Source organism: Solanum pennellii, chromosome 5, assembly GCF_001406875.1.
Source record: "Solanum pennellii chromosome 5, SPENNV200".
NCBI classification, from domain to species: domain Eukaryota; kingdom Viridiplantae; phylum Streptophyta; class Magnoliopsida; order Solanales; family Solanaceae; genus Solanum; species Solanum pennellii.
The window spans coordinates 21,442,489-21,452,314 of NC_028641.1; positions in this window are offsets into that span (position 1 = coordinate 21,442,489).

Below are 9,826 nucleotides of genomic sequence, written 5' to 3' on the forward strand. Positions count from 1 at the left end.
AACTATGATTCTAGCATATTGAATTGTCTTTGCTACTTTTTTGTATTCAAATTGATGTTGAATTATTTATGATTTATCAATGTTGATCAAGTATTAGAAGTTTGGTAAGGTTGACCTATACTCCTATATCTTCTATAGTTTGATGAAGTTAGTGTACATGATATGGCCTTGATTCTATTTATTGAGTTGTGATTTTGTATATGACTATTTTAATTTAGATATCTCTTATGATATAAATAGATGGTGAATTATGTGAAATTTATCCATGTGGATCAAGGTTTGAAGTTCTATCTATGTTCTCCTATCCTCCATAGAATGATAATGCACTGTACAAAATTTGATCTTAATCATAGGGTAGATGAATCATGATTTCGTTTATGTTAAGATACATTTAGATACTTCCCTATACTTTAATTGTTGATGAAATATAAATATTGATTAATGGTGATCAAAGGTTGATTAATTGGTAAGATCGCCTTCTTTCTCTAATTTTCTTATAAAATTATTATATTATTGGCCTTGTATGACATTGTTTGGTATGGTACACTTATGGTGGAAGTGTTTACTTTATATTCAATGTATATGTGGTATGATAATGTCCTTGAAGGCAATTGAATTATGAATGTGTGGTGATGATGATCACCCAATGTGAACTCTCATGCCTAGATTTCATTCTAGTTTATTGTCTTGGTTGTATTGCTAATCTTATGAGCATGTAACTTACTATGTTAGGGTTAGGTATAGGTGCTGCTTTTCATGATGTTATATCTATAAATGACCCTTACCTATCTACCCCTATATGAAGGTGTGACTAGCTAAGGTTAGGAGTCTTGGATGCAATGTGAAAGGGTCTTGTCTCTTATGCTATTAGATGATGTGTGGTATATGCTTTAATGTATATTATGGTTTCACAAGAGTGGCTGCCTCAATATATTGTTGATAACCATTATGTGATCATGTTGACCAATGTACACACACTTACACCTCATGCATGCTTACAAGTAGTATAGGTTCATGGTGTCTAATTAAAGGGTATTCTCATATTTTCTAATGTCTACTACTATGCATATAAATTATATGTCCATGAAATATCTTATGTGTCCCTAAACTAGGATGACTTGATAGGTGTACCAGTATGGACAAGGGTATGATACCTTGTCTATGCATTGCACATGTGTGCCTTGATAGAATATTTCCTAGGTTTGTGATCGATGTACATGAATATGAATGCATGAGCACGTGATGAATATGAATTGTATGCTATGATTTCAAGTTTATGGTATGATAAAGTATGAATATGCGTAGTGTCTAAATGTGTTTATATTAAGGGATTTCTCATATAGTTACACCTATACACTTATATATGAATGAAGTGAAGTATGAACATGTATGGCTTAAAAGTGTTTATGTCTGAGGTTTGTTCACATATATGTATAGAAACACACATGAAACATGTCCATTATGCATGTATGATGATCTAGTAAATAGAGGGGATCTTGAAAGGTCTTCTCAAGGGTATCCTAAACTACATGATGCTTGAATATGGTATGTCCATATGAAAGGATTTAGGTTGATGAACTATCATCGATAACCTATAATCTAAGTATATGGGGATTCAATCTCCAAAAGCCTAATTTTATAAATTAAAAATAATAAGGTCTTATCAATAAAAGGGAACTAAACTTACCACCGAGTTAACTTGATGTTGAAGGGTGTCCATTCCCAATGTGGGAATGTAGGTTCACCATAATTATCACGAGGTGGATAACTACATTACCCCATCGGGCATAAAGATGGTTCCATATATGACTCCAAATTCAACACAATATGATTGCCCCATAAGATTTATCAAGGTATTTCACCTAATGTGCTAGCATTTGTTAATGTTCTAGTTTGTCAAGGTAGAGCACCTTCTGTTAATATAAGGTTGTACAACACAAAATTCTATGTAGCGCCTATGGTCTTAATATAGATTAAGTATATAGTTTCCCTAAATTAAAATGGACAACGGAAGTAAAGCAAGTAAACTAACTAGGATAACCTAAGGGAATCTACTTTGTTTAGGTGATGGTATAGGACTTTACCTATGTATTGCACAAGTTTCTCTTAAAGGGAGTTCGAGGAAGGTTTTCTAATGTATATGTATATGTTAATGTTCTCATGAATGACATTGTAGTCTTGTATATTTGTTATGCTTAAATTCATTGTATGAGTCTATATGATGTGTTCTTGTCCTATATTCATAATGTGGGACTTAGTGACTATATGAAGAAGGTCTTACTTGGCATGTATGAAGGTTTCATTACTTGACTTGTTGATGTATTAAGTGTGTGATATTTATGTGGTCCCTTGATTGTTTTACTTAGTATGTGTGAGGTTATGGGGCTTCACATGTACATTGCACTAGTAGACCTAGATTGGGGTTCTGAGTAAGGTCTTATAAGAGACTAGGTAAAGTGAAGTTAGCATATGTGAATATTGACTATGGTTCACTGTAATGGCACTTGGAGTCTTAACTTAAAAGTGTCTTGTGATATGTTATAATTCTATGGATGCATGTATTGAGTTAGGAAGGGTGTATGTATGAATACCCTGTGGCCTTAAGGTGATGCATTACATCAAGTATCACTAGAGGGTTACTTGGGAGGTTAATGAGTTAAATAAAAGAAGTTCACTGTAAAAGAAAGGAGGTCACTGTAAATGAATTATGCTTAATGTATAGTTGTTCTTAATATGAATTAAATGCAATATATGGATTAATGTGATATTATGACTATTGTTTATGCCTAAATGAAGTATGTATGTTATATGATACTTAATATACAAAGATTTCTGAAGTTTTTACCATAAGGCATAATGCATGTTTTCAAAGCAAAATGCCCCTTTTTAATGCATGTTTTATCACTGTTGCATTCTTGTACTAATACCATTCTTCTTAATTTTTACACAAAGTGCAATTTATGTATCCTTAAAGGAGGTCTCTAAGGTGAAGGGCTTGATGTATATTTCACAAGCTCAAGAAAGGAATCCTTAAGTTCAAGGATTTCCTATGTGATTGTTTAAGTAACGTTTTGTAATAGTTAGTTATGATTTATGAATAAAGGGTCGTGTTCCTAATATATTCAAATGATGTTGAGTCTAGGATGGAAAAAAGAAACTAGAGTCTTTAAATATGTATTACCATATTTTCTATATAATAGAAGTGATTTTCTTGCGTATGATGTGATATGAAAGTTTAAATTTTACGCTAAATTAACTTATGAAAAGCGATGAATGATAACTATGAGCTAGTATAAGACCTGTGAGAGGTCAATACGTCATGTTACTTCTAGGGGGTGCTCCCTGGTGATGATAAATGTGGTATCAGAGCATGAAGTTTATGAAAGTTTTTTTATGGTCCGAAGTCTCATATTGCCACTCCTAGTAAAGTATCTATCATCGGTGGTGAGTCGCGACACATCTATGAGTAAAATGCTATAGAATGATAAAATTACCCTTCTTCACTATTCTCCTTTCGTGCCATAGAACATAACTTTATAAAATCTCTATCTTATGTTTCTTCTCCTATTGCCTTTTAGATATGATTGTTTTGATGAGATGGTATGTATAAGCTTGAGGTAGAAAAGGTGAGTTTTGATGCTCATCATGGTTTTATGTTTATATGAGTATGTGTGAAGGTGAACCTTGATATATGTTGATGTGATGTCATTTATGTCTATACACATTATTTAGGTTAAATGACATGTTATGTGAAGATTTAGGTTATGATTTGGTTATAGCTTGTTAAATAAGTTGTTGTAGTTGAATTGAGATTCATTTTGGATCGGTATGTTTCTACATGGTTTGGTGTGATGATAGTCTTATGTTATGATTTTAGCTTTAAATGCTTTGAAGAAGTGAGATAGATAGCTAAAGAATGCATGTTCCCTTCATATGGGAGTTAGGATTAAAATGTTGCCCCTTTATTTGTGCAAATATTTCATTGTTTGATTTGATACATGTTAAGTGCTTCATGATTGTATTGCACGCATTGGAGTCTTTTTTATAGACTTGTTTCTAAAATTAAGGTAGTTTTCTTGCCTTATAGGGTGATGATGTGGGTAAGATTGAGATAGAATTTACCTTACCTTGATATTGAAAGAAAAAGAGAGGCTTTTTGTTTAAGTCTCCTTTATTGTTTCCCCTAAGGTTGTAATGACCCTTGGTGTCTATGGTAGAGATGAGAGTTAATGTGGTTGGGTAGTATGACATAACTTCGGTGTTAGTCCTAGAGGGATGGTTATGGTTGAGTTAGTACACTCCTTAATGAGAGATCAGAAGTGAAAACCTCAATGATGTTAAACCTTCTTGTGTGAAGAGTATATAGGTTATTTTTTACTTTCCTTAACCTGGATGTTTAAGGGCATGATGTGATTAGGCTTACCCCAAGTTGGCGATAACGTGCCTAGATAGTAATGGTTAGAATACCGTTCATGTTCCTATGTTGAATTCTTTTGAACTTCCTTATGTAGGAAATTACTTTTAGGTGATATTGATGGAGGGTGTGCTTAAGGTTAGATGCCAAGTGTGAGATGAGGTGCTTATTTTCTAGGAAGTGGTGAGCTAAAGTTCTCCTAAGGTGGATGCATTTCTCTTGGTGGTTTTACCCTATGTGGTGGATGGTGATGTGAGTAGAAAGGGAACAGATATTTCTATCTTAACCTTCTATTCCTACTTGATCTTAAAACTAAAGAGTTCCTATAAACTTGTTCATTATAATAGTCTTGCATATTAGTAAAAGTTGCATGTTCTCCATACGCTATGTATGTCTTGATTGACACTATGTTAAAAATGTTTTCAAGATTCTCAATTTGATGAAAAAGGATATTTGATCACATTTATGTTTTCTCATGTCGATTTTGCATCTTGCTATGTTGGTTGTGCATTTAACTTTATGACATAAGATAGAAACATGCATGAAGCTACTCTTAATGTGTGTTGTTCTAAGCCATCATTGATAAATTGAGTCTCTTTAAAATGAAAATGATGTCTATTGAAAATTTTGTGTTTTTTATGGTTTGGAAATCATGACTGTAGGCTCACATTTTAAAAGTGAAGGAATGTGTAGCTAGTTTCAATATGTGTGCCTATAATTTGGAAGAATTTCCCTAAGTGATGCATGTTTATGGAAGCTAGTGTCATACTAGAAACGGAAATTTGGTGATATGACTTCCTATTGTGGTGATGTGAATTAAATACTGACTTCACTAGAAATCAAATATGAGCATTCTTTGGATTAAAAAGGTTGAAAATTCCACATCTAAAATGAATTGACCTTTGTGCCTTTCGTGGGTAAGGACTCGTGAGACATGTAAGTATGTTGAGTAGAAGGACATTCCTCCATAAACATAACTAAGGATGGTATGGTTGAGTATAACCTATATAGCACTAGGTCTAATGAATAAAGATTCTTGTTGATTTACATAACTCAAGTTTGTGTGTATCGAAGAAGGAATTCTTACTTGCTTTTTGAGTGATGTAGAACTTGACAATGTTTGACTTAAAAGGTTTGGAATAATCAACTATTAATGAAATGAAATGAAATGGAAAGACAATGTTAAGATTAAGAGGAGGATGTTCCTCCTATGAACATGACAAGAGCAATACGCGTTTGATGCATTTTGGAAAGCGAGTGAAAAAAGGTTTTAGCTTGCTTGTGTTGCATTCACTGCTAAATGGTTGGAATTTCTGTTACTTGTAAGTTTGGTGCATTGACTTCTTTGTGATAATCTTATGAAAAAATGTGAGTTGTTCTATGATTCATTGAAGACCTTAATGTGTTTAAAATGTCCCAAATGTTATTCGAGGACAAATATTCCCAAGTGGGGGATAATATAAAACCCCCCAAAGTGAATTAAGGCATCTAGAGCCTCACATGTGACGAATAAGCTTGTTAAAATTTTCAATATGTGTTTAAAAGCATGTACTATTGATTTGAAGCCATTTGGAAGTCAAACGTTCGATGACGGTTGGAAGTTAGCCTTCAGACGTGCATGTGCGTCTTGGTGTGCTTGACTTGTTTTACGAGTTTGTTTTGGATGAAACATATATTGAAGGTCCCTAACATGTTAATGAATGTATTTATGTTGGAAACGTCCGGGCACGACTCCCCACGAGCCTCGCAAAAGGCCCTCAAAGAGGACCCCAAACACTTCCTAGGCACTTCCTTGGCAGTGTCAAACGACGGCCAAGAACGATTAAATGTCAAAGCACCTACGCCCAGTCGATGGGAAGCCTTAGTCCTACACATAGCTTGGGAGCTAAAGCCCCCAAATTACAAAACTCTTATCTAAATGACGATTTCCAGTACGACCCATCAATGGGTCTACTAGACATCGACTGAGGGCGTCGATGTGGCATACAACAAGCTGCCAGGCGCAGTGTTTTATTAAGGGGTAAATGGAAAGCTCACTCCACGTCCTAACCTAATACTAGGAGGTTTATTTGGTCATTTTTTGGTATATTAAGTTTGTTTATAACATTAAAATCCCAAACCGAATTCATATATCAAAAATTAGACTTCCCTCTCCCAAAAGAAGCATCTCTAGAAACTTCCATTGGAGATAAATCTCAAGAACAGCTTTGAACTTGGATTCCCATCAATTCTTTATCATGATTTCGTGTTTCTATACTACAATAAGGTATGTTTATCCTTAATATTTATATAATCTTCCATCTAAAGAGCTCTTTAGATGGAATTATTGAACTACACAACAAGAAGAAGAGTTGTGTGCTTTGAATGCATTGAAATACATCATATTCATACCACAGTTCTCAACTAGCGAATTAGGAAAGTCTAGTGACTATACTTTCCTGAAATGACATGTTGTTTAGGAAGAGCTTTCCTTGATTATGCATAGCCTTATGTGTTTGTGTGAATACACCCATACTTACTACAAGTGGTGTACTAACCCTATACCATTTACTATTTTTATAGGTGCAGGTCAGAGAGTAGATTGAAGATTCGTTGCAGTGGTTTGGACATCAGTGTTCTCCAAACCATCTGGTAGGTCCTCTTGATTTCGAGGATGGTACAATTTTAGTCGTAGCGTTTCTTTCAGATACTTTATTTTTGAATCTCTTGTAATAAGGTTGTGTTTGGAAAAATTATTTATGATATATTCATTCTCCCTTTGAATTAATTATTTAGGATAGATGGTTGTTTCTTTACTTTGAGCTTAGTATATGATGTATCTAGGTAAGAAGTATATGAAGTCTATGTATACTTCATTAGTTTAAAAAGTTTTTTCTAATGCATGACATAGTATTCTTGTCTACTTTTTGTGAGGAAATGAATAGTATTAGTCTATATGATGTGGTCTTCACCTATATACATATTGTGGGCATTAGTGACTATATGAAAAAGATCTTACTGGCCTGTATGAAGTTTTCTTTACTTGACATTGTTATGTATGAAGTGAGTGATATTTTTGTGGTCCCTTAATAGGTTTACTTAGTATGTGTGAGGTTATTAGGATTCACATGTACATTGCACGAGTAGACCTAGATTGGGGTTACGAGTAAGGTCTTATAAGAGCCTAGGTAAAGTGAAGTTAGCATATGTGAATATTGACTATTGTTCACCGTAATGACATCCGGAGTCTTGACTTGAAAGTGTCTTGTTATATGTTATACTTCTATGAATTCATGTATTGAGTTAGGATTGGTTTATGTATGAATGCCTTGTGGCTTTATGGTGATTCATTGCACCAACTATCACTAGAAGGTTTACCCCCTAGACTAACCGGAGTCGTCGTCCTCTTTAAAGGCTATGACTAGACCCTTAGTCTCATGGCAATACGTTCATAGGTTGAAAATTCAGTAAAATTTTAAACACTTCATTACATCGACTTGGAGGTTTACATAGACCTCTACATACACATAATATATATGCTTATCGAGTATTCATAGACCTTTCGTAAAGGAAGGTTACATAGCCTTCTACTTTTATTGCACATACATATATATAAGATAGAAAGATAGTCTTGAAGATTGTCTCATCTCATACAATCTAAACGATCATCACAATATCGCCATAGCCCTACATCAAATGTAAAGAAGCCACATACAGTCTTATACAAGTCGTACAAAATGAAAGTGGAATCAACATTAAAGTTTTAGAAAAACAAAGGAAACTTCATAGGCTACATATTTGTGTTGCCCTTGGCAAGTGAGGACCTGCCCACTTTGATGATAGAGATATACTAGCCTTCTTCAAGTCATCTCGAATGAGACTTTAATGACCGGAATCTAAAATATTTGCGAAAATGGAAGAAAATGCGACTAGTACTCCAAATGTACTAAGAATGAGATCTTATGCACATATAAAAGCAAAACATGTTAAAAAGGGATATTTAGTCAAAACATGCCATTAAATGTCTAATGCAAAATCAAGAAATTCATACCAATGAACCAAAAAAAAATTACTTACTAGCTAAAACAAGTAATATGTATTACAACCTACTTGAACACATGATTTAATACAACCCTATCATCAAGGAATAACATCACATGTAGGAATAAGAGTCAATTGATCGTAATAAGCAAGACAAGTACTCATGAATCCTTATCAAGTCAACGAATGCAATGACCAAGAAAATCCCCATATCTTTACTCAATCAATTAGCCTGAACGAGAAACCATAACCAATGTCCAACTCCACTTAGTATAACATTTACATATACATTTCACCTTATCTTAACAATATAACCCAACAAAACTCATACGTGAATTAATCAAACTATAGTATCAATAATGTGCGAGTTCATTATGTAGATATCATATCTCTTTAGAACATAAACATATATAAGAACATCCTCCTAAACCTCCACTCAAGGCTAACTAGTGCAATGCTTAGGTAGAGTCTCACACCCCTACCTAGACTAAGCTAGACCACTTAGGTTATCCAAGTTAGAGCTCAAATCCTTTAATTCATTGTACCTTTTTGGGAACATCTTGCCCTAACTGACATAGACCACATGAGCTAGTGTAGAATACGATGTCATAAGACCATATATCGAAAGAAGGCGGACTACTTGCCAAGGTAGTACCAAATCATGAAACATAGCAACTATGTGGATCCACTAGCTAGTATTCCTATGGGGGCAACATAGTTGTAGAACTAGGAGATATAGTTGGGACCTTCTTTTCGCACCATGCATTATAGTCTCCAATCTCAAGAGTAATTTAGTGCTCCTACCTTCCCTTAGTGGGAAGGGACACTCCTCAATCTACTTCACTCGGTGCTAAAATAGAGTCCCTTTTTGAAATGACTTTATTCCTTTAATTATCAATCATATATTAGTTTAGGTCATAGGGTGTACTCCTTGTATAATCATCCTCATCAATAGCTGAATAAGAATTGCATGAGTATAGTCCTTTCATCAAAATTCATATAAGTGAGGTTAACACATTAGCATTTCATAGAATATGAAGTTACATTGATAGTTATCACCATCCTTATATCACATACACCTTAATCAACCTCACAACATGGTCAAGACATTTCAATTCAACTTCATACAACAATATCATCCTAATATATGTCATACTCCAATATAACATCCTAACTTACTCACAATTAATCACAATTATAAGAAAAGATAAATATTCTAAGACTTACGAAGTCTCCTTCATAGTTCATCATTTAGGCCTTACTACAAAACCTTGATTCAAGAAAATTTAGATTTTCAACATCATATTTGAGTAATCAACATGATAACAATACTACAAGTGTCACTACACCATAATTCAATACCAAATCAATTCTTAAAAAAAGATTATCTAG